The following is a 19,946-nucleotide window of genomic DNA, read 5'->3' on the forward strand; positions in this document are numbered from 1 at the left end:
ACAGCAGCCTATACAGGGTATTTTTGCTTTTGGTGACTTTTTTTAAACCATTCAAATTGCTTCTTTCACACAACATAACCATACACCCTAACTTTCAGTTTTCAACTATCTGAATCCACCAATCATTGCTAGTGATTCAAGAGCACAGAAACTCCACAATTATTTTTTTGTGAACTCCTACTGTTCCAACTGCCATTTCATTCCCACACTTCATCTGACTGGACCAGAACCTTCTCACATCATGTACTCTGTTTGGGTTATTGGACATAGCTACATCCACTGGGCTCAAAGGTATGCAGCTAGCAGAAATTTTCATAACCTTGATTTATCAAATGTGGAAATCAAGTGGATTGGCCACAGAGGATTAAAATGTCACCAATTGATACCATTGGTGAAAACCTTTTTGCATCTGCCAGAACCTGACCTTATAATTGTGCACTGTGGTGGAAACGATCTAGGCACATTAACTGGGGTAGGTCTGGAAATGCTATTAAAGGACACCTTTCATCAATTGATGATACTTTTTCCCCACACTGCCTTGGTATATTCCAATATATGCCAAAGACAGAAATGGAACTGGTCCAACCAATTTGGTCCACAATTTGAGAAAGCACGGAAACATGTAAATAAATCTGTTTCTGCTTACATGAGAGACTATGGAATGGGTTCATTATACAATAATAACTTGCGTTACAACATGCAAGACATCTACAGAGGAGATGGAGTGCACTTCTCAGATGAGGGGAATAGAATATTCCTCCTGAATTTAAGAATGTGTATTGGAACCTACTTGTAGGTACCTAAATCAACCACAGAACCCAAAAGCTCTTTTCAGAGCTACCCTAACTCTGATCATTCAAAGCGTTTATTTTTTTCTAACTTTTTTCACTATTTTTCACCAAAGTACGCTTTCGGGTACGCTTAAAGGTGCGCGCACCAGGCGCTACCCCCGCGAAAAATTAAAGAATTTTTTTTTTTTTTTTAACGTTTATGAGCCTCCTAAGCCCCCCTCAGAAAACCTAGAGGGTCAAGAAGTCTCTACAGTTCCCCCTTCTATCCATTCCGAACATTGTTTACCCTCCATCTTGTGTCTCGATTGTTCCGAAACACAAAATGGAGGACTCCCGTAACGCTGCCAGTGCGCGTAAAGGAGCGCGCACCCCTAAGCGCTCGTTAAAAAAAGGTGGGAAAGTAATTTACGGAAAACCCAATGGAGACACTTTCATCAAATATAGAATACGCCCTACTACATAGCAGTCCCTACCATTTGCCCAAATTTGGTGAAATTCCATTGAGACATTTAGGCTACAGGCCTGTCTAAATATCCTGAGGTAAATTACATGACAAAAACACACTTGTAATGTTAGAATTTACAACCAATTAAAAAGTATCTCTCATTTTCTACGATTATTTCCTGACGTTTGATTGGTTAAGTACAACAATATATATAAAAGAAGAGAGGGAAACACAGCCATTTTGACTACTGCTTCCTGAAGTACACTTGAAAACAAATTTCACTGACAACTTCAACTAATTTCTCTAAGGTAACTTCTAATTATGGAAGTATATTGTACACGTTAAGTTTATTTCTTAAAAAATATTCTGTTAGTGATATGCTATCCCTCTTTAATAGTTAGAGATAGAGATAGACTTCTCTGTAATAGTTATGGATTGAGTTAGGCTTCTCTGGTATACTAGCTCTACTAATATAGTTAATTTATATGCAATTTTCAGAAAGAAAATGGAAGGAGAAAATAAGGCAAATGATACTTCTATCAAAGTAAAGGTGGAAAAACCAGAAGATGAAAAAAAAGAAGTTGATTTCATGGATGACTCTTTGGATGAACAGTTTATAGAATGTTTGGAAGAAATTGAATCATGTACATATAATTATGAGGAAATTCCGGACAATATTATGTTAGAAATTTTATTAAATTATGAAAAAGAATCAGAGGAATAAATTTATCTTTAATAATTTCAATTGTTTCAGACAATATTCTTTTTTATATGTAATTCATGAAGTATTACCAAAAATGTTTAAAATATAAAGTGAGACTTATAGTATACTGTTCAACTATTTTTCTGTTACATAGTAAGTTTACTCATAGTTACTACCTTTCTCCCACTATATTATCTCATATGAATATTTTACACCTCATTTTCATAAGTGAACAGGATAGACTACTCATGATCCCCTAGAAATTCTCAGGGAGTGCTTAAAAGATCTGTTTCTCCTTTCCAGACAGACTATATTATGAATTCCATATACCACAAAAAATACAATAACAACATGCAAGATGTCTACAAAGAAGATGGTGAACATTAAATTTAAGTCTCTTCATTAGTACCTACATGTAGGTACTTACATAAAATAAAAAAATAAAAAAAAAAACAATTCATAAACATACAATTTTTGAAGTGATTATTTTTCCATAGTACCCTCCTCGATACGCTCCCCGGTGCGCGCACCAGGCGCTTCCCCCGCGAAAATCGAAAAAAAAAAAAAAAAATTTGAGGCCCCGCGGGGCCCTTTAATGGCCCCCATATCAAACCTAGGGGGTCAGGGGGGGTCTACCCTGCCCCCTTATGGTCAATTCCACCCTTTGTTTTTGCCACCTCTTATGACTAGATTTTACCGATAGACAAGATGGCGGCCGCTCCGGACTGTTTAGAATGTTTACAGACAACTGAGAGCCAATCAGCTTTCTGCGCGCAAGTCGCGTGTCGCGCCGGGAGCGCTCACCGGTGCGCGCACCGGAGAGCGCCTATAGATATATATATTTTTTTGAACGTTAATTTCTCAAAATCCACTGAAGCACATATCTTGAGACATAGCAAAGGCACATCGGGCTACCAGTCCCTACAATTTTGCCAAGTTTGGTGGAAATCCATTCAGCCGTTCGAGCTAAAAGTGAAATCGACCGCCCTATGGAAATTAACATGGGGAAAACGCGTTTTGGGACCCCCCTTTTATCTCGGCCCCCGCTTGACGAATCCCCCCCAAACTTTCAGGGAAGGACCGGACCGCCATGAGACCATTTTCCTGAAAATTTCAGGCAGATTCGTCAACCGGCGCCAAAGTTATTCAAAATAGAATGTTGAGATTTAACATTGAAAATTATCCTAACTATAACTACCTACTGGCGACCGCCAGTAGGTAATATATATACATACATATATATATAAACATATATCATCTGTATATCTATATCAATACAAACATAAATGCATGCATACATATACTTATATGCATACAGATGCATGTTATTTACATGAAAGTTGAAAAAACACTAATAAAAGCAAAGCTAAAAAGCCACCTCATTACAAACAGAATGGCTTTAACTTAAACGAGTGCGAGATCTAATACATTTTCAATGCTTGTTTACTTTGGTTCCATCAAGAAGGCATTCAGATGTGTCACACATTTGCCATAAATTCTGAATGTTAGCACTCTAGTTGCACATTAGATCACTGTAGTAAAGCTACTGCTCACCAGGGACGTCTGCTGCTGGTATTCAAAGTGCATGTTTCAGTCTGCATGTCAGAATTTTTTTAATGAAATAGAAGAGGATTTGAGAAGTCACTCAAAATGATCCCTAATTTTTCTTTCTGAAGCACTAATCATACTTTCTATGGCAAAATTAACCCCCTCATGTTGTTCCTTTTTAAATTGAGTGTTTTCAGACTTACCACTTCATTCCAATCAAGATGGCTTCTGGTGTGCCATACTTTTGTCATAAGTAAGACTGTTAGCGCTCTAGTTGTTCTTTAGAACACTCTGGGACATTCTGTCATTGGGCCATACTTGGGGTACATCTGGGTGATATTTGGGCTACATTTAGGCTCTTTTGTCTCTGGTGGCCATCTTGGGAGACTGTATGTCAGAATTTTTTAATGAAATTGAAGAGGGTTTGAGAAGTCACTCAAAATGTGCCCTAATTTTTCTTTCTGCAGCACTAATCATAATTCATATGGCAAAATATACCCCCTCATTTTGTTCCTTTTTAAATTAAATGTTTTAAGAGTTACCACTTTATTCCAATCAAGATGGCTTCAGGTGTGCCATACCTTTGTAATAAGTAGGACTGTTAGCGCTCTAGTTGTTCTTTAGAACACTCTGGGACATTCTGTCATTGGGCTATACTTGGGCTACATCTTGGTGATATTTGGGCTACATTTGGGCTCTTTTGTCTCTGGTGGCCATTTTGGGAGACTTCTATTTCATTAAAACATTCTGACATGCAAAGGATTTGAGAAGTCACTCAAAATGTGCCCTAATTTTTCATTCTGCAGCACTAATCATACTTTCTATGGCAAAATATACCCCCTCATGTTGTTTCTTTTTAAATTAAATGTTTTAAGAGTTACCACTTTATTCCAATCAAGATGGCTTCAGGTGTGCCATACCTTTGTAATAAGTAGGACTGTTAGCGCTCTAGTTGTTCTTTAGAACACTCTAGGAGGCTGCAGTAGAACACAAAGGAATCAACTGACAGTCTCTGTCCTTGTTGGATGTACATGTTTTACTGAGAATGTCAGACTTCATTTTCACATGACTGAGAAAGATAATGTGAATTTACAGAAAATATGCTTTCAGTTTAGCTTATAGATCCCCTTCCAAACCACTGTGGGAAAATCATGAGATATTAGTTTTCTTTCAAACAATATTCATGATATCACAGCAGAAGGTTTTTTCACATGGTAAAATCACCTTAGAACCCACCACAATTCCTAAAACGAGTATGGTACCATCAACAAATGATTTATAATGTAACTAAAGTCCTAAAACCCTCTATTAACTACAATGCTTTTTAATGAGGTGCTATCATGTATATTGGTCCCAAGATGGCTGCCAACACTTCTTGGATGAAGTGCTGACAGCCAATCAGATCAGATGTGTGGTTAGGCTCCGCCCAGATATATATCTTTTTTTGAACCTAAATTACTCAAAATCCACTGGAGCACATATATTGAGACCTAGCAAAGGCACATCGGGCTAACAGTCCCTACAATTTTGCCAAGTTTCGTGCAAATCCATTCAGCCGTTCGACCTAAAAGTGAGGCCAACCGCCCTATGGAAATTAACATGGGAAAAACGCGTTTTGGGACCCCCCTTTTTTCTCGGCCCCCCCTTGATTAAACCCCCCCAAATTGTCAGGGGCTGCTCAGAAACAAAATGTTCCATTTTCCTGAAAATTTCAGCCAATTCCGTCCACAAACGCCAAAGTTATTAGACATAGAATTTTCAAAAATCCCATAGAGAAAAAATCCTAACTATATATGCCTACTGGCGACCGCCACTGGAGAGCCAGCCTGGCTCTCCAGTGGTTCCGTTCCTTTCTTGCCAACCGTTCTTTTTGCGTGACCGTCCCGCCTTATCAGTCTAAACTCCATCCTCTGGATCTGGGGGTCCCCCAAGGCTCCTCGCTGAGTCCCACGTTATTCAATCTGTACGTGGGACCGCTGGCTGAGGTGGTCAGGCAGTGGGGTATGACCATGGTGTCATATGCCGATGACACTCAGTTAGCGGTCACGATCAGCAGGGATGCAGATGTGGATGCCCCCAGATTCCAGAACGGACTTCGGGCGGTCGCCAGCTGAATGACCTCCAACTGTCTCCAGCTGAACGCAAGCAAGACGGAGGTTATGATCTTTGGCAAGCAAACGGAACTCTGGGGAGATAGGTGGTGGCCGTCGGACCTGGGTCCTACGCAAACCCCGGTCGCGGAGTTAAAAAACCTTGGGGTTTGGCTTGATCCTACACTCACCTTTGTCTGCCATACCAAGCGCACGGCGGCCTGTTGCTTTGGTATCCTGCGTGGATTACGGCCTGTGCTGAAATTCTTTGATGCTACCACCAGGCAACTTGTGATTCAAGCAACCGTGATCTCCCGCCTTGATTACGCCAGTTCCCTCCTAGCGGGACTAAATCAAGCAGAAATCACCCGCCTGCAGCGGGTCCAGAATGCTGTAGCGAGATCTGTTGTGGGGCTACCTGGATTCTGTCCAACTTCAAACACTTTGCGTGCGCTGCATTGGCTACCAATTGCACAAAGGATCCAGTTCAAGGTCCTCTGTGTAGCCTACAAAATTCTTAAAGGATCCCCTGCTATGATCCTTTCTAACCTCCTGTCCTGTTCCTATCTGAGCCTTAAGATCTTCAGATTTAGAACTCACGGTGGTCCCCCGCTTCAAGCTCTGCAGGGCAGGCGGTCGCTCGTTTCAAGTCCGCGCCGCAGTGTTGTGGAACTCCCTTCCCCCTGCGATCCGCGCTTTAGGGGACCTGTCTTTGTTTCGCCGTGCTATAAAAACCTTCCTGTTTCCCTAATTTTTCTTTCCCTGCTCTGCCCAGTTATGTTGTGTTGCTATCTTGTCGGGCGCCAGGACGCTCCTTCGCTGGAGCATCTGTGCGCATAATAAATATGCTTAACATAACATAACATAACTGGTTTGTTCGATTCCCTATCATTGTCACTTGATTAAGAATCAAGTAATCCTCAAACATTGGCCCTGGAAAGCCAGATATACCAGCTCGCTTGCAGTTTTCTTTTTTTACCTTTCACTTTTCAAAAAGCCAATGCTCATTTAACAAAGGCAAGCCTTTAATATTCTTTAGGGGACAGATGTCAGTAGTGAGGAAGTCCCTTCAGGTATTTATATTTGTGTGCAGCTTTACGTCACACTTAGGTTTCCCAGATGACTACGTGGGCTGCGGTTGAGGCAAATGTGGTGAAGATCCACATAGTTGTACTTTTAGACATTCTGAAATGTTTAAAAATCCTTCCGCGTACTTTCCTGCACTTTTGAAAGAGCAACTGAATGAAGCAAGCAAAAGTGGTCAGAGAATAATTGAATGAACGCAGGACACGCAAAGTTTCAATGGTGTGGAAAGGGAGTAGATATCTTATATGGGAAACATGTTTATGCAATGAAAAAAGTACAAAAGAAAAAAATGCAAAATGTAACCAATTTTCTACAGCTTGACCTGCATATATTTTGCAATGCAGAGAGTCTAAACTTAAAAGCCAACCTAATGCTCACCAATAGCTAGATTCTCTTTTACGATCCCTGTTTGACAACAAATAGAACCCCACACTATGTCAGACCATATCTCAGCACCATACCTGCAGACTCGTCCCTCCCTAACTGCTTTTACTTTATTGATTAAGTTCTCTTTGTAGAACCCATTGCCTTCTATATATGATATACCATTTTGTGTTACCATGATTCAATGTATTATTTTAGGCCATTGCTACTAGCATGATATAGTTGTTTCTTACTTTGGTCCTTATGAGTTATGTATATTTTAGGTGTGTACTTTTATTATTCATGCAAAATCAATAAAATCTTTTGAAATGAAAAGGTTAAGTGTGATCGAAATCTGCTAGGGCACTTACAAAATAAAGGTGCGTGCATAGGCCTGGCTTCAAATGGTGTCCACAGGACTGTGGTGCACACATTCTGAGACTTTTCATGAGATTCAGGCCCTCCATCTTTGTGAGTTTGCCTGTACATACAAGTTGTACCTATAATTAGGGTGCACAAACCTCTTTGATGGTAAATAATAAATAAAAGCAATCCATATACCCATTACCTGCTTGGCTGACTGTGATCAAGTTTTTATAATAATTGGATTTTTTTAACCTTCCTTTAGAAAACAGCATTGTGTAGAGCAAGAGTATCTACACTCTATCTTCTGAGCCTTGTATAGTTTAAAAGGTCCCAGAATATCATTATTCCTCCTGCTAACTTCCCTCTTTATCCTTTGGTAGATTTGTTCATGCATTTACATACCTTGAGGAGCGTCTATTGCTTTCACAAAAGCAATATTTACTGTTGCATATAGGAGATACTGCTTAACACCTCCGTGTCCTGATGGGAGAGGTGGGGATCTGGATTGAAGCATGACATTTATGACTAATATCCACACTGAGAGCGCCATGAACAGTGGACCGCTTTATGTGTGTGCTCTTCCGTGACAAATGATTGAAAGTGCATTAGATACAATCAACCTTGTTTTCTAAAGGCAGCTTTAGTGTCATAAGAGAACAATGGCTCAAGGCCAAAGTGGAAGGATTTTGGCCATACTGGATGGGTAAAATTGCCTTGAATGATAAGCTCTTCATCTTGCAGTCACTCAGAGCCTTGCTACTCTCAGCTTTTCCATGGGTCTCTCATCAACACAACCCTCCAATATACTCATAGGAGTAAATAATGGGGTTTAAATCTAAATCATGGCAAATGTAAAACCGATGTTGGATGAAGGAGCCTGATTTTGATCAGTCTGTCTCGGTTGGATTCTGCTAGTTTATGTGAAAACCTACAGACCTTATTTTGGCAGAATGTTCTAAGATCTAGTGAAGCTGCTTTGAACATGTATATTGACCAAAGATATGTCTGACACCCTTGCCTTTCTCATTCATCCATTCTTTATATTTCAAGGGAAAATGTAAAGAAACATATTTTCATCTTTTCCACTTTCATTAGTTTCCATCCATTACTGATTCATCGCCACTTTCCCAATGTGTTGTTCCCTACTTCCCAATTCTCTCTATTCATGTTAATCATTTCTATCACATTTAATGTTTATCTACTCTCATTGAAAGTCACTCATGGTTGGGTTGCCTTTTGGAATTAATTCCGCTGTCCTGTGTGGATGCTCTAATTATTACTTTCTCCCCATAGTGCCCGTTGTTATAAATGTATTGCAACCATCGGACCAGTCCACATTGAGCACTCCTTCAACGAATCTGTTCGTCTATAGTCTTTAGGAGCTTGTCTGAATCTTGATGACAAATGCACTGCTTGTTAAGGATACTGGTGTGACACAACTGGGCGAGTAAGTCCTGTCTTGCACAGTGAGCTTCTTGCCAATGCAGATCACAACACATTTTCACAAACCGTGATCCACCTAGTGCTAATTCTAACATATTTGTTAATGTGTGCTATTTGTGATACTTATTTGGTAGAAATTGAACACTTCACTACTACAAGCGAGACAAACCTGCCAAGGCATTTCACATAGGTTACTGATCAATTCATCAAGTTGTAGAGATTTTTTTTTAAACGTATGAACACCTCTCAGGGCTTTAGAAACTCTTGTGACATCCAGTTTGATTGATCATAAAATATATCTAGATACACTGCAAAGTGCTGAGTCATCCATCCACCCTTCAGTGGATTCAGCAAATGGATAAAAAGTTGCCTACACGGTTAACAAAAAATTGTGTAAAGCAGGCTTGTCAAATGTGCTTCCTCACTTCTTCTATAGTTGAAATTCTACTTTGATCTGATCTTTCAGATAAGTAAATACACTAGCACCAACAAACTTCTTACGGAGTGCCTTCCACACTTTATGAATACAAGCTTATATTGGATTGGATATTCTGCCTTAAGTGGCACACTCCACATCTACTGCACTTGCAGACTGTTACCAAAGTGTGCCGGTTGTCTAAAATGAGTGCCTGTACTCAGCATTGGCTAACACCAGCACAAGTCAAGCTCTGTCAGATGGACCTGCACAATGCTGGTATGACGTGCAGCCTGTGCAGTGATCTGGTCGAGCCCACTGTTTGCATTGTTTCATTGCTATCTGTTTAGGGCTAGCATGTTTGCCTCCAGATTTTCTACGCTGTTCATCCCCAGATCATATAAACTAGGTGTTGTAAATCAACGCAAGAGAAAGGCTTGAAAATGGGTACAAAAACTACATTTTTGTATTTTTGTCGGCCTATGTCCTGTAGATCATTGCATATTTTCTGGTAATAAGCAGTTTCTTTACTTAGTGAGAGGTCTTCCTCTTGGGGTGCATTAAGAGCCTTTCTCCACAACCCTCGTTGAGTGCTGAGGAGCTACCATTTCCTCTAAATAAAGGCATAATTCTTTTCATTTTCAGACATCTCGGGCAGGATTAACTGAACCACCAAGTTGCAGGCTGCTGCTGTAAAAATAGCACCGACCACTGCAAAAAGAAACGGAGGAAAATAAAGCCGAGTTACATCATGAAATAAAATGCTAAAGAGTACTCTGTAACACATTAACCTAGCATTCAAATAAGTAGTCCCGTGTCGAGGGAAGCATTCAACTTCGTTCTAAATCCTTCGCAGGTGCAATATTTCCTATATTATCTATATTATCTCCTCACTTGCTCACTGACCGTGTTTTGCCCTTTAATGATTTATTAAGTGGCCATTTTGATTTGTCTGTTGGCAGCTGCAGTGTCTAATCCAAAATGTTGCTATGTCAGTATCTAATAAACGTCAATATTGTTATGATTCGACTATGGAAGATTGAGCAAAGCATAACTGCTTTCCTTCAATTTGCTTGTTGATTAGCATTTTTACTTTATTAATTATAGAAGAGGCCGTGTGTTTTGGTAGAGGGAGTCAACGTAATGTATCTTTATATCACAAAATATTCTTTCCTATTACAGTTAAATCTGGGAAAGTGTTAATTGAATATTGATTCTGGTAAAAATTCGATTATTCCTTTTAATTTATGACATATTCAGATTGTAAATGCTGTGTATAACACTGGCTCACTGTTCTAGCAGCCAACACAATTTGTTTTATAGAATGACAGACCATAACAACGAGAGAATTTGTCACTTGCTGTAAAATGAGCATTTTTTAAAGCCGTAAGATCCATACTCGCAGCACATTGGTACACGGCTGGATTTAGATTTTGTAATTCAATATTTGCTGCTATTAATGAACTACAAGTGCACGATGATCATTGTTGAAGCGTCTGAAAATAACATTCACGTTCTTCAAATAGGTTCGTAAGCTTTTGTAAGGATAAATGTGCAACCTTTCTAATAGCATACAGAATTAATTTTTCATGTAAACGTGGCTTGTGGCACTCCACGTGACATGTTATGTCTGTTTATCCTTTAGTGTGCATACTACAATTGTAAGAATTATATTGCGTTAAATTCATCTCAATTTCATTTTGAAAATGACTTTTGTTGTTCCATCCTTTTCATTATATTGCAAAAGATTTTGCTTAAATATGTTACATTTAATCTTAAATTTGTTTGTTATAGTTCCTTATACATTCTCAGTGGTCTGAAATGCATGGGAGACTTCTGAGTTCACTTAGCCAGGCAGTCCTCGACATCCCTCATCAGCCTGCCATGCTGTATTGTTGCTTCTGGTCTCTGGTCTCTGCACTTTTGGGTTTCTGCCTCCGGTTTGCACTTCTTGTACTCGGATATCATCCCTGTTGGAAAAGCTGACTTCCTTTCCTGGACATGCACTGTAATGAGCGGGCCATTAACAGAGTAGTAGTTTGCAACATGAAGGCAAGTGCAGCAATGGGTTGTAAGTCAGTGTTCAATTCTACCTCGATGAGACCTTGCGCAATACATTTCTAGCTTAGACAGCTCTATTGCCAGCTATTTGTGTCACGTATGTGTGTGTATTATATCTTTATTCACTGGAAAAACGAACAAATTAATGAAATTCAACCGTTTTAGTTAGTGAGTTAACTAGAACTCTCACCTCTGCTATGCACTGCTTATATCCTCACATATCACATCACTCATGAAATGGACAGTGACATTACAGATGACATCACTGATTACATCTAAAATGACATCACTGATGACATCAGCCAGTGACTAGGAGTGTTTTCTAAAATGTTTCTGTGTGTTAAATATACATACCAAGGTGTATTGGGGAATCGGTGCGGCACTGACTGTATAAGTGAGTGATTAAGTGTGTTAACAAATGTGTGAGTGAGTGACTGGTTGTGTGAATGTTTGTATCTGTCTGTCACTGGGTGTCTAAGTGGCTGAATGGGTTTGTGAGTGGGTATGTGAGTTTCTGTATGGGTGAGTGATTAGTTGTCTGAGTACCTTTATGGGTGTCTGAGCGTGTGTGTGAGGGCGGTTGAGAGGGTGTGTGACTGCCTGTATGGAGGAGTGAGTGGGTGAGTCAGCGTTCAAACAAAGATAACAGGTCCAGGGATCCTAGGTCTAGATTTTAATTCCTAATATATCAGACGGTGAAGGAACAGTGCTCGAAGCTCTGGACCGTGGTAGCTTCGCAATTCAAGTAGGGTTATATTTTAGTGAGCTGGTGTTCCTTCGTCTTGGACAAATGTTAAGACAGCTAGGATGAGTCCTTTTTATCAATTATTTCTTTAGTTGACAGTTAATAATTAATATCCAATATTTTATCGCTCATTTAATCCATAATGCTCTTTGTTTGCTTTATTGAAGAAAAGCAGCCAGCTTGTGTTGACAGTGACAAAGAACAGCTGACACATGTTTCGCCCTATGTGGCAGATCATGCCAGGGCTTTCTCAAGGCTAAGTAATAACAGTAGTTCTTATCATTAAATCTCAGTAGGCAGTATTCCAGGTATTGCAGTATAACATTCACATTTTTGAGAGGTAAGTTTTTCCGAGTCCTCGGATAAATCAGTTTCGGCTGAAGTCCACGCCGTAGTCTGAGTGTGTGTGAGGGGGGTTGAGAGGGTGTGTGACTGCCTGCATAGAGGAGTGAGTAGGTGAGTCAGTGGCTGTATGCGTTAATGAGTGTTTGGCTGTGTTGGTGAGTGAGTGCATGTGTCAGTGGTATCTGAGTGAGTAACCGGGTAACTGGGTATGTGAAAGGCAGTATAGGTGAGGGATGGGGTATATGAGTGACAGTATGGGTGAGTGAGTGTGTGCAAGGGAGTCTGTATGGTTGAGTGCGTGCTTGTGTCACTGACTATATAGGTGAGTGAGTACGTGTTAGTATCTGTGTGAGTAAATGAGTTAGTGTTTGTCTAACTGAATGGAAAAGTAAGTGACTGTGTGATTCTGTGGGTGAGTGAGTAGGTGTCTGAGTAGCTCTATGGGTGACTGACTCAGTGTGTGTGTGGCTGTACAGATGTATGAGTGGATATGTCAATGGCTGTTTTATTGAGTTAGTGGGTTTAATAATGGCTGTATGGGTGAGTGAGTGGATGTGTGTGTTGATCTATGAATCAGTGAGAGGCTGTGTAAGTACTGGTATGGGTGTGTGAATGGGTTTCAGAATGGTAGTGTGGAAGTTCGTGTGGGTGTATGAAATGTTTTATGAGATGTGAGTGGGTGCATCGGTGAGTCTGGGGATGGTGCTATCAGTGATGTCATTTGAGATGTCACCAGTGATGTCACTGATGATGTTATGAGTGATGCAATTTGTGAGGTCATAAGCTGTGCATTGTGGGGGCACAAGTTATAGTTAACTCACTAACTATAACAGCTGAATTTCACTGGATTTCAATGAGTGAAACCTGAGCCTAACTACAACGTCCTTGTAACCATTGTTTTTTTTGTGAATTTCCAAGTTTTTTTTAATACCATTTCCTAACTATAAAGGCCCTATAACCTTTGATTTGTTTCACGTGAATTTCTATGTTTTTTTAAGTAGTAGTCACATTTGCAGTGTTGTAGGAAAAGGGGGTGGGAATCCCGTGTGTAGGACTTGCAGGTGGTACAAGGAGTGCTTCTTGACCCACAAGGTCCCTCAAGAGTAAAGTGGACTTCATCCCCCAACCAGTAGTAAGACAAGAGCTGCATTTGCACAGTGGTGGAGAAAGGGGGCATGGCCTCTAAAGACCTCTTAGCAAACCAGCTGTGTGGGACTTATTGGAGATAAAAAAGGGGTAGTTGGCCACCAAGGACGTTCTGCAGTCCCACAAAGCAGGATTGCTGAGAAGGTGACAGAGGCCACACCACCTTTACAAGCATCCTGTCTGATCTGAAAAGTCAGGCGTCCCTGGTGCTGTCTTGTGTGGCTACAACTCTGCCTCTGTTTGAACGCTAGAGGGCACCAGAGAGCTGAGAGAACGCCGAGTGCGAGAGCCAGAGCCAGAGCCAGAGAAGTCACGTCTGCTTCGGCACTACTGCTGCCTCGGTACCGTTTCTATACCGCCGGTATCACCAGTACTGCCATCGGCTAACGGGCCGTCTCATAACCGTGTCCTATCCCGTCTTTGCGGTCCTTGCTGTGGAAAGCACCACGGAACCCTGTGGGACCGCAGACCAAGCTTCACCAATCTCCAGCGGTAGCGTGAGTAGCTCGGGGGGCCCTGCTCGCCCTGTTCACCCACCCGCCTGCCTGCCTGTCTGAACTTCTCTCCGAGTGGAGCGGCGTGGCCCGCAGCCGTCCTGCTGTCTTGCTTGTTGCACCGAGGGCAGTAAGTGAGACCCGACCCGACCTGCTTCAAGCAGCCTACCTGTGAGGAACTGCAAGCGGGTGTGAGCGGGTGTGAGCGCTACGTGGAGCTACGTGGGGCGCTGTAAAAACAACACCGCTGAGGCAGCAGCAGGAGCTTCATTTGACAACAGTCTCCCACGGCGAGCCATCTACAAAGCCGGCACTTAAGGTAGGACCTAAAGACTAACTAGCGACAACCACAGTGCGGACTTAGACTTCCGAATTACACAGTAATCGCAATTGCGGTAGTCCTCCCTTAAAAAGGGGGGCCCTGTGATGCATCCCTTTAAGGTTTAACCAGAGAGTGTCCCAAGTGAAAATATATTCGCCATAAAGCACTGTTTTTTTCATTTGAAAAACCCTTTTTCTCTTGAACAAACTTTGCAGGCTCAGGGTCGCGAAAAGCACATCTGACCATGCTATAAAGGGCTTGAGCACTTATCATTTCAGGCACCATTCAATACAACACTTGACTATTGGAGAACATCTGGGAAGTTCTGTGCAGCACATACAAGGGAAAGTGATTCAACTTGCCGGGATACTAAACCGTTGGTGGCACTCGATAGAAGAACTAAAGCATTGTGTTGCCCACCTACTGCTGACGACTTTCCACAAAACAAATAGCTCACAGCCCAGGCCAGCAATCAAATCCCACTATTTCTTACTGCCAGAGAGCGCCAGAGAGCTGCCAGAGAGACGCACGAACGCTAGAGCCAGAGCTGAGTGTGCAGCGATCTAAGGCAGAGGAGCCGCTAAAGACCGCCTTAAGACTGATTCAAGATCTATCTACGCCACAATTGACACTCACTTCTGCGCAGTAGCTCTAGAGGCCAGCGCGGGGTGAGGGCTAAGAACCAGAGAACCAGAGCAACGCAGAGCGGCAATCTAAACCCACCTTTAGCTCTCGGTCAGTTATGAGGTCAGGAAAAGTGAGAAGGTCTCTCACAAAACTAGCATCCAGACGAAAAAGGGCGGCAACTAAAGATGCAGGAACCTCCCCATCATCCACAGACCAAAACCTCAGTACAACAATAAATGCAAAGGAAAAAGTCAATTCCAACGAAATCAAAACCAGCAAAGAAATTATTGATTACATGGGCTGCCCCTGGTTCACAGGTTTGGAATTTACTAAAGACAATAATCCTGCAGACACTACGGGCCAAAAAAATGCATCAAAACCAAGCAAATCACTGAAAGGATTAAAAAGAGCCAGAACTGAAGACCTCATAATTATAGATGGTGAACCAGTTACTAAATCTTCACACACTTACCAACCAAAAATCTATACGACATTTGCGTTCCTAAAACATCCTGGAACAGCAATTTTTACAAAAAACGAGAACTTGGAACAACTACCCACTCCCTTGGAACCTGGGAAGATAGAACATTCCCCACCACAAGCACAAGTACAACAACAATCGGAAGCAGAAAGATCCTTACAACTTGTAACGGCGGATATTCACATCAACAGTCACCAGAGGGTACAAACTGAAATCGGGCCAACAACTAATAAGGAAAAAAACGAAACAGCCTGCACGACAATAGATCTGCCAGTGGAGCTTAGCAGTCCACCAAATACAGCATTAAAGAGCGTTCAAAACACACAGACTCTGCCTAGAAGGATAAAAGCAGAAAGCTCCCCGGTCAAAGACACCTCTCCAAGTCGGCCAAGGTTAAATGGAGTACTAGACGCCTCCATTATTTTCGAATTTCAAGACTCACACGACTGGGGCGACCTCTCATCCCGACCATCGCATAAAAAAGCCCTGAGTGAGCAGGAAGGAATGGGAGCAACATCTCAACCGATCAGCACCCCTCCACTGACGCTCATGAGCTCGCGAGACACTCACCGAACGGCCCCTACAGAGCAGAAAGATACAGGCCGTTTTAACACACCGAACACACCTAAAAGTAAAAAAAACAAGAACACCTACACCACAGCCAACGATATGACCTTTCTTGCGTCACAGGAGTGGCAAGACTTGGTGATGGCCTATAACCTAAAACCCAGTAAAACCCCCAGTGCCACTATACCGGAGAACGAGAGTAAAGGCTCGTGCTTCACGTTCTGGGCAAATCTACTAAATACAATACAACTATCTGCAACAGCTTTACAATATCAATCAGAGAAATTAGACATGCAACTAACAGTATTACAAACACTCGCAGAGTTCACCTCAGGAATCGAGAGGAAACTAGGCGATTTAAACGGTCTCATAAAAAGGGGACAGGAAGCAGCAGAACTTTCAGCACTAGGAAAAATAGAATGTGACTGCTTCCCAATAATAAATAAGCTATCGACGCTACGAACTATGCTATAGAACCTCCTGGACGAGCTGAAACCTCTCAATGCACCGGCCCCAACAGACATAGTCACTAAGGGAAACGAGACTAGGGACCCCCAACCGAACGGAAATCAGACTCAAGCAGAGAAGAAACCACTCCAAAACAGGAAGATCAGCTCACCTCAAGCGACTCAATCGCCAAAAAATCTAACCCCAGCCCTTATGTCTCCCAAAACAGAAATCATAGCAGCACCTACAAATTCACGAACCCGCCGGAAACAAAAAAGGAAAGGTAGGAACAGGAGAATGATAGCCATAACTCAAGGACAGGAAAGTCAGCTACAGGAGTCCTACCATCAAGAGGAAAAAGAAGAGACCGCACCTTCCCACAATGAGATCGAGCAGACCTCGACCACAGGCAAAGAAATGATTCCAGGGAAAAAATTGACCGCCGCAAGGACCTCCGACAAACTTGACAAACCCAAAAAACCAAACACAATAGAAACAACTGCAATAATAACCGATCGTTCGGAACGTAAGGATGAGTTAAACACACAAAGTACACAACAGCGGAAAAGTCTTGAGCAAGAGCCCCACGAACGTGGCTTAGCTAGGAGCCAAAACTCTGTACCTCAAAGCGAGAGCCTGCTGGCCCTGAAGCAGGATCAGGAAAACTCCCCTGTCAAATTTAAAAAACCAACTCCAATAGAAGCTTTTTCATCAACAACAGATTATCCTGAACACAAGGAGGAGCTAAACCCACAAAGCATACAACAGTGGAAAAGGCCCGAGGAGGAGACCTATGAATGTGACGTAGTCAGGAGCCACATCATCACGCCTCAAAGTGAGAGCCTGCTGATGCTGAAGGGGGACCAGGAAAACCTTAAACCAAGGGAAATCACAGTCATAGCAGACTACAACCGTGACCAATTCTCCAACAGGGCCAACGACCCCGGCCACACTGCAGTCAGAGAACCACGTGCCACGCCACCCAACAAGACAGACATACTAATATTCATCCCAGAATATAAAACCAGAGGCCGAGTGGATGTTTTGAACAGAGGGAATATTATGAAATTGATAAACTCAATCGAGGGCCTGGAGGGCATCTGCTCAACTGACCTACTCGAAATCGAATTCCTACCTGCACTAGTGCAGAATAAATCAGAAACAACTAAGACGACATGGTCATCAAATGACCTGGTCGATCGCATCTTAGGAAGGTTGACCAAATTCGCTCAGTGGGGAATAAAACTTGAACCAGGCAAAAGGCCTTGCTACCCAACACCCTTTCTAAATGAAGGCGGAAAAGAACACCGTTCCAAAGCTACATCAATACTAAAAGGAGCACTCAGTCTCTCACCAGGCTACCAAGGGAGGCCTTCCTACACCGAAGTGGCAACAACAAAACTTCCAACTTCGAACTCTGACATAATACTGCGAACAATAACAAACAGAGGTGGGCACTGACAAGAACACTCAGCAGAGCCCCTGGGACTCGCAAATTCGATTACCCTCAGAATATGCATCTGGAACAAACTGGACGACCTGGACACATTAAAATACTTAAAGTCATTTGACCTAATACTACTCCAAGAAACTTGGGAAGAAGAAGAAATATCCCTGGAAGGATATATGATGCAAACTTCCCCTGCGACCAGGACATCAACCTTTGGACACAGTTCAGGAGTACTTACGATTTTTGCATCAATATCATCAATTAGATCGATGAGGGAAATAAAAACCAAAACCATAACTCCTAATGTGTTACAGGCGGCAGTTATCACACTTAACACTAGGAAGCTTGACCGCCCTCTTGTAATAATCAATTCCTACATACACCCGAAGCACAAGCAGAAGGGCGCAAGAGAGCTGGCCAAGGAAACAGCAAGAATCCTGGATGAGGGGGAAGCTGAGGACTTGATCCTGGCAGGAGACTTCAACCTTCTTCTCCTTGGAACCGCCGCGGACGAGGAACTATCATGTGAACTCGACAGAGCATGGGGAATCCCAGCGCAAGCTCAAGTACCGGTAATTAAACGAACAAAGTGTTCAACACAATTGCTAAAAGATCTAGAGCAATTAAACTTAAGGGCGCTGAATGGACGGTTTACAGAAGACACCCCCCCAGCATCAACTTTCCACTCTGCCACAACCTCTTTTCATTTAGACTATGCATTTGTAACACTCTCGCTATTTGACGTCATTAGCTCATATCAATTGGGTGCCAGTGACCAAAGCGACCATCTGCCACAAGAAATAGTCTTAAAACCTCTCAGTGGGAATCCCAAGGAAGTCAGGGCAACCGCAGGCTCTGGACATACAACAGACTTCAAACGCATTAGATTGAAACAAGACAATATTGAGGTGCTGTCTATTGACGCGAAGGAACTAATACATCAAGGGACCTCGGCCGGAAACCAAATAGAGGTCTGGGAAGGGTTCACGAAGGCCCTTGGGACCAAATATGCAACTAAACCAATGGCGTCTAAAGGCAAACCCTCGAAGGCTACATCGAGAAAGAAAAGCACACCGGAGATAAAAAGCCTCAAAAGGGTCATCAAGCAAACCTTGAAGCAATTGCGCATACAGCCTACAAAAGAGCCCCTACATTACACCCTACGCGGTTTAAAAGCAAGTCTGAAAAAGGCAACCTGGGAGAACAAAAGGCAGACGAACGATGAATTTTGGGCAAAAATAAAGCACGATTCAAAACAAAAAAACAGCGCCAACTTTTGGAAAAGGATTCATAGCCTGCAGCGGTCAGGGCGCCACGGGATAAGCTCACATATATCAGAGCCAGTTTGGGCAGATTACCTGCACAATCATTTTAATCAACCCAACCAAGGCAACTCCACAGGTCCGACAACACAAGGAAATGAGCTTATTACAGAGATCAGAGAAACAAGGAAGGTAGGAAAAGGGCCCAGAAACGCAGGAGAAAACATCAGAGCACAACATGACCAACAGAAGGCAGGGGGAGAAAAGAATAACAGCACATCAACATTCAACCCTGAAAACGACATCGAAATAACCACTAATAGGATAAAAACTCAAATAAAGAAGGGGAAAACGGAAGGAGCCCCGGGCCCAAACGGGATACCACCATCAATATTCAAGCATGACATTGAATTCTAGAGCGATATCTTAGCGCCACTCTTTTCGAGCACACTGGAATTAGAGACATGCCCGGAATCCTGGAAAGGATCTATCGTAAGCCCTATCTATAAGCAAGGAGACAGGAGCAATCCTGCCAACTACCGGCTGATAGCCCTACTAGATGTAGAGGCCAAATATTATGCTGGCATTCTATTAGAAGAACTGACTTCATGGGCAGAGACAATGCACATAATTCCATCGACCCAAACAGGATTTTGCAGAGGACAGGGTACTTCCACAAATATCATGGCTCTATCCCTACTTACAGATGTGGCAAAATTAGGAAAAAACTCGCTGTTTCTGTGCTTCAT

The 19,946-nt window shown here is 42.3% G+C and overlaps 1 protein-coding gene across 1 annotated transcript in view; it reads left to right on the top strand.

Annotated features, from left to right (window-relative positions):
* The window catches only part of LOC147722214 (rho GTPase-activating protein 6-like), a 787,911-nt gene that overhangs the window by 133,651 nt on the left and 634,314 nt on the right, over positions 1-19,946 (top strand). The window lies entirely within an intron of this gene.

The sequence above is a fragment of the Lissotriton vulgaris genome, chromosome 4_1 (assembly GCF_964263255.1).
Source record: "Lissotriton vulgaris chromosome 4_1, aLisVul1.2, whole genome shotgun sequence".
Taxonomy (NCBI): Eukaryota; Metazoa; Chordata; class Amphibia; order Caudata; family Salamandridae; genus Lissotriton; species Lissotriton vulgaris.